At 40.1% G+C, this 19,178-nt stretch overlaps 1 protein-coding gene across 7 annotated transcripts in view; it reads left to right on the top strand.

Annotated features, from left to right (window-relative positions):
* Positions 1-4,523: 4,523 nt before the first annotated feature.
* Positions 4,524-19,178, top strand: part of CCDC91 (coiled-coil domain containing 91) — a 371,744-nt gene continuing 357,089 nt past the window's right edge. For 5 of the 7 annotated variants that reach the window (XM_057557084.1, XM_057557080.1, XM_057557083.1 and 2 more), the window contains exon 1: positions 4,535-4,725. The gene's annotated coding sequence lies outside the window, so the exon portion shown is untranslated. Of the gene's footprint in view, positions 4,726-5,060; positions 5,084-19,178 lie in introns of those variants that run through there. The other 2 variants (XM_007175702.2, XM_007175701.3) reach the window with 2 other exon arrangements.

Below are 19,178 nucleotides of genomic sequence, written 5' to 3'. Positions count from 1 at the left end.
CCCAAGCAGGTCCAAAATGGCTTTATAGGAGGGCTGGAGGAGAGCGCACAATGAGAGACTGGCCTTGGGCATTTTATGGTGGCTAGGGCATGGCACTAGGGTGAACATTCCCTCTGGCACCGGAGAAGGGAGAACTCAGGCTTTCATATCAGCCTGTCCAGATGCGGGGCAAGAGGGAATGGGTGAGGCTTGAAAATTGTCAAAGGTCAAACATCAAAAATAGAATCAGAGGGCTTCCCTGGTGGCGCAGTGGTTGAGAATCTGCCTGCTAATGCAGGGGACACGGGTTCGAGCCCTGGTCTGGGAAGATCCCACATGCCACGGAGCAACTGGGCCCGTGAGCCACAGCTACTGAGCCTGCGCGTCTGGAGCCTGTGTCCCGCAACGGGAGGGGCCGCGATAGTGAAAGGCCCGCGCACCGCGATGAAGAGCGGTCCCCGCACCGCGATGAAGAGTGGCCCCCACTTGCCGTAACCAGAGAAAGCCCTCGCACGAACCGAAGACCCAACACAGCCAAAAATAAATAAATAAATAAATAAAGTAGCTATAAAATTAAAAAAAAAAAAAAATTTGAAAAAAAAAAAAAAATAGAATCAGAGTCTTTGTTACATATGCTTAGAGTTAGTTTTTTTCTTCTTTTTTTTTTTTTTTTACTCCAACAAAGAAAATAATATAGTTGTTACATATTTATATGCTTTGAAAATAATTGTAGTAGACACTTGGCATTTATTTCACTCTCCCCACATTGTGCAGCACACACCTGAGAAGTTTAGGTGGAACTAACCTCACTCTTATTCTCAAACTAATCCAATTGGGATCATCTAATCCTGACCTATGGTGTTCCCCTGTCCATAAGAAATAGTTTGAGAGTGAGCACCAACCACAGGACTTTTGCCCAGAATTGTGTGATGTGGCCCCCTTTCCCCCATCCCCCTACCCTTGATTTGAATGAGAAAGCACATGATCCTTGTTGCTGAAGGCAGTCATCTTGTGACCAAGAAAATGAAGGGGACATGGAGCTGGAACCCTGATCAAATAAACAAAGATCTGTAGCATTGTACAGTACAACAGTAATAAGCTGTGGTGTTTCATTCTTCATATCAGCAAGTGTACCGTCTTCTTCTTGAATCCCTTTCTTCTTTGAATAGCACCAGAAACTTGGGCGACATCTTTAGTTCTTTCTTAATTTTTTTTTGCTGCCCACATACCTTTCAAATCCTCTGACAATTTCATGGCTACTACCTCAACTCAGACTTTCATAATTTCTCATTCTAGTTATTTCATCAGTCTTCTAACTGGTTTCTCTGTTTCTCCAGTCTTGGCCATCTCTTCCCTGTCTAATAATCCATCCTCCATACTGCTCCTGAAGTAATTCTCCCTGAACCTTGCCTAAATAACCCATTAGTTTTCCATTACCTGCAGGATATATAGCAAACTCCTTAGTGGTTTACAAAACTCTCCATTCATCTTGCCCCATCTACCTTTCCCCTTTATCCTGCCACATTTCCACACATCCTCACCTTTGCTTCACTATACCTACCTACACACTATACAATACTTACCTCAACAGTTCATAGGCAAGGAAATACATATACAGGTACATTTTCGTTTATCTGGAGCACACTTTCTTCTCTTCTTAGCTTGGCCAATTCCTACTGATTCTTCAAGACTCATCTTGAGCTTTACATTTTATGAGAAGTACTTCCTGTTTAGTACAGGGTGAATGAGATGCTCCTCCACCACATTTTAACAATAAACAAACATGATTTCAGTGCTTATTATCATTCTATTTCATTTGATTCTCCATATCAGCTCCAAATTTATCTTCTTGAGGGCAGGAACCATGTTTCTCATCTCAGAAGGTTACAATCTATTAGCATGGTGGGTCTGCAGACACATACATAGCAAAGGTAGCTAACAATAAAAAAAGATGGCTTATGGAAAGTACCCTGACAAGGAATAGAGCCATAAATTCTAGAGGAGATAAGAAGACTTGTACATTGCAAATGGGAATGAAAAGAATGGTACAGCCACTTTGGAAAACAGTCCGATAGTTCCTCAAAAGGTTAAACATAGAGTTACCATATGACCCAGCAATTCCATTCCTAGGTATATACCCAAGAGAAATGAAAACATATGCTGACACAAAAACTTGTATATGTTCATAGAAGCACTATTCATAATAGCCAAAAAGTGGGAACAACCCAAATATCCATCAACTGAAGAGTGGGTCAACAAACTTTGTCAAGATGGTGTGAAGTAAAAGAAGTCAGTTACAAAAGACTACATATTGCATGATTCCTTTCATATGAAATGTGCAGAATAGGCAAATCTATAGAGACAAAAAGTGGATTAATGCTTGTCTAGGGCTGGGAGGAGCAGGGAACAGTAGGAACAGGGAGTGACTGAAAAAGGATATGAGATTTCTTTTTGGGGTGACGAAAATGTTCTGAAGTTGATGGTGGTGATGGTTGCACAACTTAGTGAATATACCAACAACCATTGAACTGTACTTAATAAAAGGAGAGAAAGACATCTTGGAGGTGGAGAGATTTGGGTTCACAAACAAATGATGCAAAAAGCAGAGGCAGTGTGTTGTAGTGAATCAACAAATCCTTTCGTTGGGCACAGCTGACTTTGAATCCTGTTCTGCCGCTTGGTCGAGTTACCCTCCCTAAGTCTGTATCCTCACCTAAAAAGTGAATATATTAATATACTTATTCCAGAGGATTAGTGTGATGACACATTAGATAATACGTTTAAAATATTTAGTCCAATTCCAGGCACATAGCAAGTGCTCAATAAATACTTAGTTTTTATAAATCTGTTTAATACTGAATATTGGATTAAGTGGGACAGAGGTAGCATGTAGATATATCAATGAAAACTCTCAGAAACTTATCTGAAGTTTCTAGCAGAAAGAGATGAGACACACAATGATACAAAGATAATTGTTATGTATTCAGTTTAAGAAACATTTATTAAATTCTTTCTTCTAATCACTAGACACTGTGCTAGGTTGCAGGATATACAAAGATAAAGGAGAAGTAGACTAAAACATATAAAATGACTTGGAACAGAACTCGCTTGTATGTAGGTGACTTACTGTATAATAAATCAGTGATCTAGTAAAAAAAGAAAAAAAAAAGATATATAACTGAGAAGTGGTCCTTGACTTGGTGGTCTAGTAGACAGGTAAACAAATATGTGTAAGAAAGCATCAGATTTCCTATAATAGAAATCTGTTTGCTATGCACACAAAGAAGATGGTGGACAGGAAAAAAGGGTGTAGAAGAGGTGACATTCATGCTCAATATTGAAACTGTTCATTAATCACTCGAGCCTGCACTTACTGGAGAACTGATTGTTAGGATTCCTTGCTGACATACTCCACCTCCAGTACAGAGCAGAGATGATTACAGACTTGAGCCACTTTTGTTCAGTGGAAAGATGAGAAAAATAATGTCCAAAATGTTAAAGTTCAGAACGTTAAAGAATGCCTGTTATACAATGAACATGAATATTCCAGAGACTAATGCTCAAATTCCCTGGTTACTTGTCTGTCTTTCTTACTAGACTGTTAACTCCTTGAAGGCAAAGATCTTGAGTGAATCCTGTGCACTCTTGGATTGTCCCAACTTGGCTCAGTAGGGACAGTAAAAAATTGTTACATAAATTGTTAAATAGATGTTCCCCAAATCCCTCCCATGTCAAAAATGGAAAAATCTTTAACAAATGTCCTGGTGATTGTTTTTCTTTCACATCTATGGACAGTCTCAAATGGACCAAAAAAACAAAAAACAAAAAACTACATAACCATGTCTGCTTTCAAATAAAACGGTTAGTTTTGTCATTCTCTCTTTTCTTTAGGAGAAATTATTTGAAGGTTTGGAAGAAAGGGGGTGTCTCTGTAGCGGATAATTGATTCTCTCTGAAACAGAGATGGCGTCTACAAATTGCTGTGATCTGGAGATGAAGACAAGATCATACGTAACTCTAGAGCAGAGTTCTTTGGCTGAAGTCATACAGCAGTGGTCTGGAAAGGCTCTGGGCTTGGGTGCATCCTGGTGCTTTGCGAGTTCCGATACGTCAAGAGGAGATGGAGCAGTTGTCTACTCCGCTTTCTTGAGCACACGTCAGCATTTAACTGAGTTCCAGTATTTAGGGAACTCTGCTTGGAGGTGGTGAAGAGGATTGTTCCTCCTCTCTGGAACAATCCTACAAAGTCCCGGATGGCAGTGCCAACTTGGGGATGGTTTGATTTGCATGGATTCGGCATAGAAAAAGGGCCTGTCATTCAAGGGGAATTAGAAGCTGTAACCACCAGGAAGTAGCGCCTGAGTCAACCTCTTTCCCAGGGCAGCGCTCCGAAGACCACTCGAGCCAGGGGTGACGGCCCTCTGAAGATAGGGCCCCCGGGCTCGGCCTCAGCATAGGCACACGTGATGCGCTTGTGGGCGTTGAGTGACAGGCGCGGCCTTGGGCGGGCATTGGCGGAAATCAACTTCCGGGGGCAGAGGTGCTGGAAGCCGGGTGGTGCGTGGTACGTGGGCTACCCCAACTCGTGCAGCCGGGGCCCTACTTCCCCGGGTCAGGGTCGCGCCCGCGTGCAGGCTTGCGGGCTGTGTCCTGGGGGTGGCTCACCTGGCGGCGTGGGGGAGCGGCGCGGCGGCGGCGGCGGCGGCGGCGGCGGCGGCGGCGGCGGCGGCGAGAGCCGGGGCGCAGGTAAAAGGACGCTCGCCTTTCGGGTCTGGGGCCGGGGCCGCGCGAGGCCGGCCGCGCGCCCGGGCGCGGGCGGGGAGCGCGGCCGGGCTTCCGCCAGGGCCTGGCCCCGGGAGGTCGGTCGCGGTGCCTGAGAGTCAGGGGGCGTGACCTGCCTCCCTTGGCGGGCGGTGCCGACCAGAGCTTGCCCTCGCCGACAGGTTTCGGCCCCTGCGCTTTGCAGAATCGAATGTTTTTGAAAGCCTACGCACAAGTACACGTGACTGTTGTGTCACCGAAGCTCCCACTGAACGTTGACTTTGATCCTTGCCGAGTTTTCACCGATCGCGCCTGGTTTATGTTTCTCCTTCGACTTGGCCAGGTACACCAGGGTAAAGCTCTACAACGGCCGTCAGTCACATTTCCTTGCCGTTACTTTGGGCCATAGGTTGCAATAAAAGTGGCGTTTCGGGGTGAAAGCAGCAGCCAGTAACTTTCCTAGTGGTGAGGCATCTTTCATCCTCTTAAGTGCGCCCCCTCTCTCCTCAAAGATGTTTCTTCCATCTGCCCTTGTTGCATAGTGCGGAGCAAAGCTTTGGACATGAAGCCTATTTTTGTCTTCGCTTGAAGGAATGGGAACTCTTAAAAGCAGCGCTGAGTGGGTTTTCTTTTTGGTAGGATGATGTTGCTGCTGCTACTCTCACTTGCTTCCCTGATGAGAGTTGGGGCAGAGGCTGATTTCCTGGAGGGTACAGTTCTGGCCACGGCTATAGGTGATTCAGTGGCACCTTAAGAATTACGGCTCTTTTCCTTCTCTCCCCCTCTGAACTGTGCAGATACTGATGCCCACCTTAGTCTCCAAATATTTATCTGGGCGGTAGTTGGATGATGGCTTTTGGACGCAGTTTGGATGTTGCATGGTACTAGAGATTGGGGTGGACTGACGTTACATCTTGTCACTGGGGTGGGCTAACATTTCACCCCACAATTTAAGACAAAATACCCAGAATATTTAGTTGGGTGGGGTGACAGGGAGTGGCAATAAATTCGCGTTGTTCTCTGCCATCAGAGAGCTGAACACTTCATATCATTTACCTTCTGCTACAATTTCTGTTGCATTAAGGGGATTCGCTGTACTGTACCTGTAAGGTTAATGCAGCGGGGGGATGCCAGGGAGAGTGCACCTGTATGGTGCTGGCTAGCCAGTAAATTGTGTGGTAGAGAATTGCCCTGGTTACAGAGTTTGGTATCCTCCAGGCTGGCTAGGAGGTTGTTCTGTGGGCTGGGAAATCTTATTATGAACAGGTTTCCTAGCAACAGTACAAGCCAAATGGAATAAACATAAAGAAAACAAAGTGATGAAAGTTACAATTTACCTCTTAACTTTCATTAAATGGAAAAATGTATCTTATTGGAGTGATCAGCTCAAACCTTCTGAGAGCTTTCTGTTTATTTTAATCATCTTGATAATAACAGACAAAAAGAAACTTCAGAAAGTCATCACAGAGACAGCTTTTTTTTTTTTTTTGGTGGCAGTTAAAAAAAAAAAAGAAGAAGAAAAGAAAGATGGTTACCAAATAGCTGGTCTGAAGCTTAAATGGACAAATAGGAATTTGCCTAGTTAGAGGCATTTTATCTTGCAGCCCTAACTATAGATGTAAGATTTGTAAAGTACATAGGATTGTTATGAATAAAGAAAACTATTTGAAGGTTTATTATCTTGCCCTTCATAGCAGAAATTGGGGTGGAAGTACATTAGGGTGGATGGGACTCTTTTAATTAGTAAATTGAAAAGGGCATGTTTAGGTGAGTTGTTTCCAAATTTTAGTTTGTAATCACTGTGCCTCCTTTATCAGTCTTGTTACTTGTGACTTTTGGTCTTTCTTGAAACTCATCAAATTTTGTTATTTTCTGTCTTAACAATGAGAACAATAAAAAAGGCAACTCTCTTTAGAGTAACTCTTTGTATCAATGTGTTTCTTCTTATTTACTACTGATAAATCAATATTTTGATTTCCAGTATTTCTGATTTTTTTGTTTCCCCACTGTTTCTCCCCCACCCAAATACCCATTTAGCTGGGTTTAGCTCATTTAATTTGATGCATATTTTCCAAAAGGGCATGTCCTGTGTCTTTTAAAATGTGGGTTTATTGAGGTATACTTTACAAGTAAAAAAAATCTCGTCTAGTATCTTGTTATTTAAATTCTAACAAATGCATAATAGTCATGTAACCACTACCGCAAACTAGACAAAGAACATTTCTATCATTCCAGAAAGTTCCCTCATTGCTCCTCTGTAGTTCGTTTTCTCCCCTTAACAGTAGATCTGGCCACCAGTGATTTGTTCACTGTTCCTATAGCTTTGTCTTTTCTGGACTGTCATATAAATGGACTCCTACAGTGTATAGACCTTGTTTTCTGGTTTCTTTCACTTAATGCTTTTGTGATTCATCCATTTTGGTGCATGTATCAGTGCTTTGTTCTTTTTTTATTGCCGAGTGCTATTTCATTGTATGGCTATATCACAATTTGTTTATCTAGTCACCAGTTGGACATTTAGGTTGTTCCCAGTTTTTGGCATTTAGGAATGAAGCTGCTGTAAACATTCATGTACAGTTCTTTGTACATTCATCTACCGGTCTTTGTGTAGAAATATGCTTTCATTTCTTGTTAAGTAGGAGTAGGATTCTTTGATCATGTGGCAAATGTTTGTTTAACTTCATAAGAAATTACCAAACTATTTTCCAAGATAGCTGTTTCATTTTACATCCTTACCAGCAATGTTTGATGGTTCCATTTGCTCCACATCCTGGTCAGCATTTGTCATTTTACTTTTAATCTTAGCTATTCTAATAGGTATTTAGTGCTATCTCATTGTTGTTTTAATTTAAGTTTTCCTATCGACTAATATGTTGAGCATCTTTTCATGTGCTCATTTGCTATCATTTGCTATCTGTATGTCTTCTTTGGTGAAGTTACCTGTTCAAATCTTTGGTCTATTTTCTTAGTGAGTTGTAAGAGTTTTGTATAGTCTGGATACAATTCCTTTATCATATATATGTTCACAAATATTTTCTTTCAGTCTGTGCTTTGTCTTTTTAGTTTCTTAACAGTATCTTTCAAATAGCTGAAGTTGTAAATTTTGAAGAAGTCCAGTTTATCATTTTTTTCTTTTATGATTTGTGCTTTTGGGTCCTATCTAGAAAATTTTGACTAACCCAAAGATATAAAGATTTTTTTTTTAAACTGTGTTTTCTTCTAGAACTTTGATAGTCTTAGATTTTACCTTTAGGTCTGTGATCTATTTTGATCAATTATTTCTTCATTTTTGTATGTGGTGCAAGATATGGGTCAAAGTTCTTTTTCTCTTTCCCTTTCTTTTTTTGTGTATTGACACCCAATTTGTCCAGCACCACTTATTGAAAGGACTATCCTTACCATCCTTTCTTCAGTAAATTTTCTTGGCACCTTTGTAAAAAATCAATTGACTATGTGTAGATCTGTTCCTGGACTCTCAATTCTCTTCCATTGTTCTATGTATCTCCTTTGGCTAAAACGACAATGTCTTCATTAATGTAAATTAAAAAAAAATAAATTTATTTATTTGTTGTTTATTTTTGGCTGCATTGGGTCTTCGTTGCTGCACATGGGCTTTCTCTAGTTGCAGCAAGAGGGGGTTACTCTTCATTGCCATGTGCGGGCTTTTCATCGCAGTGGCTTCTCTTGTTGCAGAGCACGGGCTCTAGGCATGCGGGCTTCAGTAGTTGGTGACACACAGGCTCAGTAGTTGTGGCACATGGGCTTATTTGCTCCACAGCATATGGGATCTTCCCGGACCAGGGCTCGAACCGTGTCCCCCTGCATTGGCAGGTGGATTCTTAACCCCTGCACCACCAGGGAAGTCCCTATTAATGTAATTTTATAGTATGTCTTGAAATTAGGAAGTCTGAGTCTTCCAGCTTACTTTCTGTGTGTGTTTGTTTTGGGTATCCTAGCTCCTTTTCTTTCCATGTACATTTTTAGAATCAGCCTATTCTATAAAAAGGCATTCTGGGATTTTGACTGTGGATGCACTGAAGTTATAGTTTTATATGGAGAGAATTGACATCTTAATGTTGTTAAGATGTTAATAAAGTCTTTGATTTTTCTCATTAACGTTTTAAAGCTTTCAGCGTAATAATTATGCACATATTTGTGCAAAATGTTATATTTATGTCTAAGTGCTTCATGTTATTTGGTGCTGTTGTAAATGGTAATCCTTTAAAAAATTTCAGTTTCCAATTATTTATATAAATAAATTGATATTTTATATTGACCTTGGATTCTCAACCTTGTTAATAAATTCAATTACCCTAGTAGCTTTTGTAGACTCATTGGGATTTTCTATGTAGACAGTCTTGTCTGCCAGTAGAGACAGTTTTAGTTCATATTTTCCTATTTGCCTTTTATTTAATTTATTTCATTTTCTTGTCTCGTTACACTGGCTAGGACCTTCAGTGTGATGTTAAACAGAACAAGTAAGAGCTGACATCCTTGCCTTGTTTGTCTTCTTAGTGGGGAAGGCATGTAATCTTTTACCATTAAGTAGTTAGCTATAGGTTTTTTTGAAAGTACAGTTCTCATCAGATTGAGGAAGTTTTCTTTAGCTTCTTGTTCACTGAGAGTTTTTTAAAAATCATAAATGAATACTGTATTGTTTTTTGATTGTGGAAATCATAGTTGATTACAGTAGAAAATTGGGAAATAATCCTATAAAGAAAAGAGTTAATCCATTTCCATTAATATGAGATAATTCCTGCTATATTTTGCTGGCTTTTTTTTTTTTTTTGCGAACATTTAAAAAACAAAATTGTAAATATTGTCTTACAGTTTTTTCTTTTTGCTAGGCTTACACTGAGTGCTTACTGCATCATGAATTTTTGGAAAACTTGATTTGTATGTTCTTGATTTGTAGTTAGGATAGTTGTTTTCCTCAGAATTAATATTAAATCTTTGTGCATAACTCTGATAAAATTTTTTTAATTGATTTTTAAAAAAGTGGATATTACTCAAAGTGTATGAAATATTTTCAGATTCTTAATATACACTGCCTTCTTGTTTTATTTTATATTCCTAGAATTTGTCCTCCAGACCATGTATTTGTAAAAAATTTTAGAGTAAAATGTGGCAGTAAATATCATTGACTTTTTGTGCATCACTTTATGGTAGAATCCTAGAATTTCAGAAACTCAGTTCCTTAGATTTTATCCAGTTTAAATCATTTATTTTATAGGTTTAGCATGTGGAATAAATAAATGGCTTTTCCATCCACATTATTATTTTGCTGTCAGTGATTTAGATAGAATTCCTGATGCATTTTGTGTAATGGAAAATACTCATGTTTTTCTTTTGATAAGGATTGTAGAAATCTTTGTGTCCAGCATCATGCAGAAACCCTTTATGTATGTTGTTTTACTGAATTCCAACCAGAACCTTTTGAGGTAGGTAGTATTTTTCCCATTTCATAGATGAGGAAACTGAGTCTCAGACAAGTGAGCAAAGTTATTTATGTTTGTATTAACAGTGAGTGATAGAGCTGGAGTTTGATCACAAGTCTTCTTGAATCTGCTTTTATTTGTAAGCGATAATGCCGTTATAGAGTTCACGTAAGCATTTTGTATGTAGTCTGCTTACTCTGGATCTGTCTTCTAATTTTAATTCTTAGAATAAACTCATTAAGCAATTTAATAAATCAACATGAGACAGTATCAGTTAATTCTAAAATTTTACCCAAATTTCTGTCCTTTTATATTGTCTAATTTTAAATTATTTTAGATATTTCTTGACCTGTATCCTCTTCCCTTCCCTGTCAAATCCCCAGTAAGTGGTACGAAGACTGTTGTTAGCTATATGCTGTAGAGTTTTACTTAAAGAATTAGAGACACATTTATTGTCACTAGCAGAGAATACAATAATTTTTAAATTTTGAAATTAGAAGACTTTTAAAAAATTACAGGTTTAATAGATGAAGATCAGAAATAACGTTAGCTACTTTAAAATGCAGCATGTTATAATTCTAGTAAACCTTTTTACCTTAGAAGAGTATGAACATTCTGGTATGTATGTAATGCAGTTGAACACATATATAGATTAACTGTATCAGTGAAATAAGCGCTATTTTGTAAAGTGTGGAATCACTTTTTCCTGGTATTCAGAGAAGACTGACTTTCTTCTCCCTTTGCCAGCCTTGCTAACATAGACCATGTGCATCTCCTACCAAAAGTAGGCATAGATAACGAAGAGGCCAGCCAAATTGCCTTTTATTTTGTGTTCCATCTTGTGGTGAAAGAGGGTCTACATGATCATTTCAAGATGCTTTACTTTTGTATTATAAGAATTCAGAACATCTGCAACTGTAGTAAAGACAGTGCTGCAGTATTATGCAAGATGCATTCATCTATAAGTATGCTTCACTGATAGGGGCTTATATGTATATTACTAAAAAACTACATTTTGGATGAATGAAAATCAGATTTTTGACTGACTTACAGACTTTTATAAAATGGATGCTCCAAACCTTGGGTTGTTATAGTATACCATTCTGCATATTGATTATGAAATATTCAGTTATCCTTGATACAATACTGGTGTGCAATATTTTACTTGTGTCTTTGAATCTAAGGCATGTCATGTAGTCAGTGCCTAGTTGGATCATGCTTTTTATTCATTCTGCAAATTTCTGCCTTTTGATTAGAGTGTTTAACCCCTGTGTATTTAATATAATTGCTGATACTTGTTGAGTTTCTTGGATGTGTAGGTTAATGTTTTTCATCAAATTTGTGAAAATTTCTAGCATTCTTTCTTTTATTTATTTATTTTTAAATTTGTTTATTCCTTTTGGCTGCATTGGGTCTTTGTTGCTGTGCGTGGGCTTTCTCTAGTTGTGGTGAACAGGGGCTACTCTTCGTTGTGGTGCGTGGGCTTCTCATTGCGGTGACTTCTCTTGTTGGGGAGCATGGGCTCTAGGAGCGTGGGCTTCAATAGTTGTGGCACGTGGGCTCAATAGTTGTGACTTGCGGGCTCTAGAGCACAGGCTCAGTAGTTGTGGCACACAGGCTTAGTTGCTCCACGGCATGTGGGATCTTCCCAGACCAGGGCTCGAACCCGTGTCCCCTGCATTGGCAGGTGGATTCTTAACCACTGTGCCACCAGGGAAGCCCCTCTAGCATTATTTCTTGAAGTAGTTATTCTGCCCCTTTTTTTCTCTCCTCTTTTTCTGGAACTCTCATTATGCTTATGCATATGTTGGTATTCCTGACAGTTATCCACAGGTTTTGATACTTTGTTTATTTTTGTTTATCTTTTTTCTTTCTGTTCCTCAAACTGGATAATCTCAATTGACCTATCTTCAGATTCTCTGATTCTTTCTTCTGTCAGCTCAGAATTTGCTGTTGAGGCCTTCTAGTGAATTTTTAATTTCAGTCAGTGTACTTTTCAACTCCAGATTTTATATATTTTATTTTTATAATTCCTATCTTTTCATTAGTACTCTATATTTTATGAGACTGTTATTATACTTTAGTTATTTAGGCATAGTTTTCTTTAGTGATTTGAGACTATATGTTTGAACATATTTAAAGTAGTTGATTTTAACGTCTTTGTCTAAGTCTAATGTCTGAGTTTCCTCATGAGCAGATTTTTATTGACTGCCTTTTTCCCCTCTGTGTGTGGGCTATACTTTCTTGTTTCTTTGCACGTCTCATAATTTCTGTTGAAAACTAGATATTTGTAAATATATGTGTATATATATATTTTTTTAATATATTTTATATGTAACATGGCAACTCTGGAAATCAGAAATTCCTCTCCTCCCCAGGGTTTTTTATTGTTGCTGTTTTTGTTGCTATTTTTGCTGTCTTGTTTAGTGACTTGGTGAACTCTTTATGTAAACTCTGTATTCTTTGTCTTGTGTGGCCACTTGGAATTATTAGCTGTTATATTATGCCAGTTCATCTCATATAATTGGGTCAGTTTACATAGAGGAAATCTTTAGGGCTTGTGAATTATGATTAAAAAGTTCATTGATTATCAAAATGATTACAAAAAGTAAGAAAACATTTATTGACTGCTTACCATGTGCTATGCCTGAACACATTACTTGGTTAATGGGATTATCAGACAACCAGAAGCCCAGGTTTTTTGTTTTTTCTTTTTTTTAATTTGGTGAAAATCTCTAGACTTGTACTTGTGGGGTTTTAATGCCTTAGTAATCAAAGGTAGCTGGACTTATTTTTTTCCCTAGCATTTAACTTGCTGGCTTAGCATCTTGTCATCTTGTACTTCCTGAGAATCATAATTGAGAATATTATTTTCAGTGCTGTAGAAGAGATTGGGATGATTCAAACAGTTGATAAGAACATGGGGTTAAAATGTAGAAATACTTATACACAACTAATGGAACTTAAGTAAATAAGATTTACTGTGTCAGTGCCATCACCTAATAGCTAGCATTTTTTGGATTTGGTTATATATTTACTCAGTAGAGAAATAGTGTCAGTTGACATTTCTGTAGGATCCTGGCACTATGGCATATAAAAAAGTTGGGAGTGCTTGGATTGCCTTGTGGGAAAACTTTAGATTTTTAGCTAATGGCTTAGTTAATCTTCATAATAGTACAGAGGAAAAGTCTTTCAAATATTGCTTAGAAGTGGTCAGATTTGTCAGGAATGTACCCAATAATAGAGGGAGAGGAGAACTTTGTGTGCTTCAGATACGCTTTTTTCTTTTTTTTCCCCCACATGCACATTTAACTATGTTTTGGAAGAATTAGAGTCTATATACGTTAGAAATCTTTTACAGATAAAATTGGTAGTCAATTACTTATTATGTATGGAAGTGAAAAAAAATAAATTACAAGTTAGGATCAGATGAAAAAAATGATCCTGCTGAGGATACTGGTACTTTACTTCAGGAAGAAATGAAAATTAGTGGCTAGGGCAGTTTTATATTATCTTAGAAAAATGTGAGCAAGCAAGTCCTTTATGTGTTTCTCTGGTAAACAAGTCTGTTTCCTGTTAAAGGGCACTATTAGCAGGTGAAGACCTTTGATAGGTGCATAAACAAGGATTTAATAACTGTCAAACTAAGTTAATGAAAGTAAAATAATGGACAACTGAACTATGGTGCGAAGCAAAATTCAATTCAATAGAAATCTATATTTCAGGTTCCTATACTAGGCACTGGAGGATACAGAAATAAATGTCACTTGGTTTTCAAGGACCTCACAGTCAAGTAGGTGAGAGCTGTATAAACTGATACATCATAGGGAGAGCACTGATTGGGAAGGAATGGGATCCTGAAAGTTAGGAGTGTGTGGGAAGAGATGAAGCTAGAGACAGCGAGCCCCTGAATTTTGATGAGTATTTTTTGCCAGAGGGAGCATCCTTCCCACCTCAGTGGTAGTGGTCTCTCTACCCACAGTGGTAGCTACTTCCTCACTCCCAGCGGGAGTAGCCTCTCCACCCCTGTCTGAGATCTGAGGGGATTAATTCTACATTAGTGGCAGCCCCTGAGGCAGATGCCAGGCAAGACAATGCTGATCTCCTCAGGACCTGCCCCCAACACTCTTCTTTGCTTCTAGATCTATGACTAGACTGAAATCCCAGCAGGCTTCTAAAGGTGAGGTACAAAGTGTGACTCATGGGGAAATGTACTGTACTCCAAAAGAACTACTTGAGCTTTCTAACTTATACAGACAAATCCAGGGAACATGTGTGGGAATGGATACTAAAGGTGCAGCATAATCATGAAAAAAACATAAAGTTGGACCAGGCAGAATTTATTGATATGGGCTCACTAAGCAGAGATTCTGCATTGAGTGTAGTTGTTTGGCTGAAATATGGACCAAAAGGTGGCGCACAGTGAGTGAGCTGGAAATGCTGGGCCTACCTGTCTTGGTTTACTGTAGAGGAAGGGAGTCAAAGGCTTAGGGAGATGGGAATGTTAGAGTGGATTTGTCATTTAGGAAGTGCTCACCCAAACTGGGAGGGTCCAGAAGACATAGCTTTCACCAATATTATGAGAGATAAATCGTGAGGGGAGCCCTGGCATCCTTGAAGAACTCTGTGATTGCTTCAGTAGGCATGCAGTCGCTGAACTGGGAAACCTAAATGCAATGGGAGTAAATGAATTCCAGGGTGGCAGGGGCCGAGTAATGACATCCATCTGTCAAAGGCAAGGTGAGCGTGGTTTGGGCAGCAGAGTCAAAGCGGCAATTAGAATAGTCTGATTTAGGCAGAACAATGGTGTTGGCTAGTTGATCATGGTGTCCCTAGAAGTGAAATAGATAGGAAGCCTACTAAATTCTTACTTGATCTGTATAAGCAGAAAAGTTCTAGGTCAAGTGAACAGAAGTCTAGCCTGAATCAGAAAAAACAGAGAGTCATGACCCATCCATCAATTCTGAGACTTGAATTTTTACAGACCTAGAACCCCTTGAATGAAGAGGAGGCAGGGTTCCCTTGAGGAAGGACCCTGGTACATTGTCAAAATTTATTGTCAATCTTTCTGTCAGCCCTTCCTAAAGGGTTCTGTGGCCTTTCATCATGGTAATTGTGCATTGGGGAAAAGGAAATAATCACATCTTTCAAGGACTGCTGGATACTGGCTCTGAATTGACGCTAGTTCCATGAGACCCCGGTTGTCCCTTTGGTCCATCGTCAGAATAGGGGCTTATGGAGGTCAGGTAATCGATGAAGTTTTAGCTCAGGTCTGTCTCACAGTGGGCCCAATGGGTCCTCCAATCCATCCTGTAGTTATATCTCCAGTTCCAGAATGCATAATTGGAATAGATACAGTCAGCAGCTATCACAGTCCCCACATTGGTTATCTGACCAGTGGAGTGAAGGTGATTATGGTGAGAAAGGTCAAGTGGGAGCCACTAGAATTGCTTCCACCTAAGAAAAGAGTAAACCAAAAGCAATACCTCATATCTAAGGGGATTACAGATATTAGTGTCACCATCAAGAACATGAAACGTGCAGGGTTGGTGATTCCCACCACTTCTGCATTCATCTGATCTGTTTGGCCTGTGCAGAAGACAGATGGATCTTGGAGAATGACAGTGGATTATCGTAAGCTTAACCAGGTGGTGATTCCAATTGCAGCTGCTGTACCATATATAGTTTTATTGCTTGAGTAGATTAACACATCCCCTGATGACTTGTATGCAGCTATTGGTCTGGCGGATGCTTTTGTCTCCATCTCTGTCAGCAAGGTCCAACTGAAATAGTTTGCTTTCAGCTGGCAAGGCCAGCAGTACACCTTCACTGTCCTACGTCAGGGGTAGGGCTCTGCAGCCCTACGTCGTAATTTAGTTTGTGTGAAAGTTTCTCTTTCATAAGATATCATCACACTGGTCCATTAAATTGAGGACATTTTGTTGATTGGACCTAGTGAGCAAGAAGCAGCAACTTCTCTAGACTTAGTAGTAAGACATTTTAGTGTCAGAGAGTAGGAAACAAATCTGATAAAAGTTAAAGGGCCTTCTACCTCAGTGAAATTTCTGGGGGTCTAGCGGTATGAGGTATCTTGAGATATCCCTTCTAAGGTTAAGACAAGTATAAGTTGTTGCATCTGGGCCTTCCTGCAACCAAGAAAGAGGCACAGCATCTAGTGGGTCTCTTTGGATTTTAGAGACAACATATTCCTCATTTGGGGTGTGTTACTCTGGCACATTTACCGAGTGACTCAAAAAGCTGCTAGTTTTGAGTGGGACCCAGAATAAGAGAAGACTCTGCCACAGGTCCAGGCTGCTGTGCAAGCTGCTCTGTCACTTGGGCCATATGTTCCAACAGATCTAGCGGTCCTTGAAGTGTCAGTGGCAGATAGGGATGCTGTTTGGAGCTTTTGGCAGGTTCCTTTAGGAGAATCAGAATGTAGGCCCTTAGGATTTTGGACCAAAGCCCTGCCATCCTCTGTGGATAACTGCGCCTCTTGAGAAGCAGCTGTTGGCCTACACTTGGGCCTTAGAGACTGATTGCATAACCATGGGCCACCAAGTTACCAGGTGACCTTAGCTGCCCATCATGAAGTCAGTGTTATCTGACCACCAAGCCATAAATTTGGGCATGTGACACAGCAGCACTCCATCATCAAGTGGAAGCGGTATATATCTGATCAGGCCTGAGCAGGCCCTGGAGACACAGATAAGTTGAAGAAGTGGCCCAAATGCCCATGGGCCCTACTCTGCTACAGTGTCTCCTTTTTCCAGATTGCACCTGTGGCCTCATGGGAAGTTTGCTAAGATCAGTTCACAGAAGAGAAGACTCAGGCCTGTTATATAGATGGTTTTGTATGATATGCAGGCAGCACCGGAAAGTGAATGGCTGCAGCCCTACAGCCCCTTTCTGGGACATCCTTGAAGGATAGTGGTGAAGGGAAATCCTCCCAGTGGGCAGAACTTCAGGCAGTGCACCTGGTTGTTCACTTTGCTTGGAAGGTCAAATGGCCAGACATACAATTGTATACTGATTCATGGCTTATGACCAGTGGTTTGGCTGGATGGTTAGGGACTTGGGAGAAACATGATTGGAAAATTGGTGACAAGGAAGTTTGGGGAAAAGGTGTGGATAGACCTCTTTGAATGGGCAAAAAATGTGAAGATACTTGTGTACCATGTGAATGCTCACTGAAGAGTGATCTCAGCAGAGAAAGATTTTAATAATCAAGTGGATAGGATGACTCACTCATTCTGTGGATACCAGTCAGCCTCTTTCCCCTGTCACCCCTGTCATTGCCTCGTGGGCTCATAAGCAAAGTGGCCATGCTGGCAGCGATGGAGGTTACACATAGGCTAAGCAACAGACTTCCACTCATCAAGGCCAGCCTGGCTGTGGCCACTGCTGAGTGCCCAGTCTGTCATCAGCAGAGCCTGACACTGAATCCTTGATATGGCATCATTCTTTGGGGTGATTAGCCAGCTAAATGGAGGCAGGTTGGTTATACTAAACTGCTCCCATAATTGAAGTGGCAGCAATTTATTCTTACTGCAGTAGATGTTTACTTTGGATATGGACTTGCCGTCCCTACGTGCAGTGCTTCTGCCAAAACTGTCATCTCTGGACTTATAGACTGCCTCATTCACCACATAGTATTCCACATAGCATTTCTTCTGATCAAGGAACTCACTTCACAGCAAGAGAAGTGCAGAAGTGGGCCCATGTTCATGGAATTCATCGGTCTTATCTTGTTTCCCACCCTCCTGAAGCAGCTGGCTTGACAGAATGGTGGAATGGTCTTTTGAAGACTAAGTTATGGTGCCAGCAAGGTGTCAGTATCTTGCAGGACTGGTGCAAGGTTCTCCACAAGGTTGTATATACTTTGAATTAGCATACAGTATATGGTGCTGTTTCTTCTATAGCCAGGGTCACAGGTCCAAGAATCAAGGGGTGGTAATGGGAGTGGCACCCTTCACTATTACCCCTAGTGAGCCACTGGCAAAATTTTGGTTCCTGTTTCTGTGACTTTATGCTCTGCTGGCCTATAGGTCTTAGTTCCAAAGGGAGGAATGCTTCCACCAGAAGACACAATGATTCCATTGAATTGGAAATTAAGACTACTGCCCAGCCACTTTGGGCTCCTCATGCCTCTGAATCAACAGGCAAAGAAGGGGGTTGCTGTACTGGCTAGGGTGACTGATCCTGACTACCAAGGGGATATTGGACTACTATTCCACAATGGAGGTAAGGAAGAGTGTGTCTGAAATATAGGAGATTTTTTTAGGGCATCTCAATATTATCATGCCCTGTAATTAAAGTCAATGGAAAACGAAAACAACCCAATTGAGGGAGGACTACTGATGGCCCAGACCCCTCAGGAATGAGAGTTTGGATCACTCCACCAGGTAAAGAACCATGACCAGCTGAAGTGCTTGCTGAAGACAAAAGGAATACAGAATGGGTAATGGAAGAAGGCAGTTATAAATACCAGCTACAACCATTTGACCAGATACAGAAATGAGGACTGTAATAGTCATGAGTATTTCTTCCTTATTTTGCTATGAATATGTGTGTGTGTGTGTGCACACGCGTGTGTGTATGGCAATATATATGTAAATTATCTTTGCTTTTTTTCCTCTCTTAACCACTTATCATGTAACATAAAATGCATTAGGTGTATATCATAGTATTTTAAGTATTATTAATTTTACAGCATAGTATTTAAATTTTGGGATATCAAGGAGAAGAGTAAATATCACTCAAGGACTTTACCTCCTCTTCTGGAGAAGAGGTTAGTGTGTTTCCAGTTGTACACAGGATAGCTATATCACATTTTATGACCTTGGTATAAAAGAATTATGTCCTTATTTGGAGATTTAGTATGGTTTAAGAGATGAGTATGGGTGCCAAGTTGACAAGGGGTAGACTTGTGATGGTTAATTTTAGGACCATGGGTTGCCCAGATAGTTGATCAAACTTTATTCTGAATGTGTTTGTGAG

Source organism: Balaenoptera acutorostrata, chromosome 11 (assembly GCF_949987535.1).
Source record: "Balaenoptera acutorostrata chromosome 11, mBalAcu1.1, whole genome shotgun sequence".
Taxonomy (NCBI): domain Eukaryota; kingdom Metazoa; phylum Chordata; class Mammalia; order Artiodactyla; family Balaenopteridae; genus Balaenoptera; species Balaenoptera acutorostrata.
Note: the sequence above shows the minus strand (reverse complement) of the source record. Positions and strands in the feature narration are given on the sequence as shown.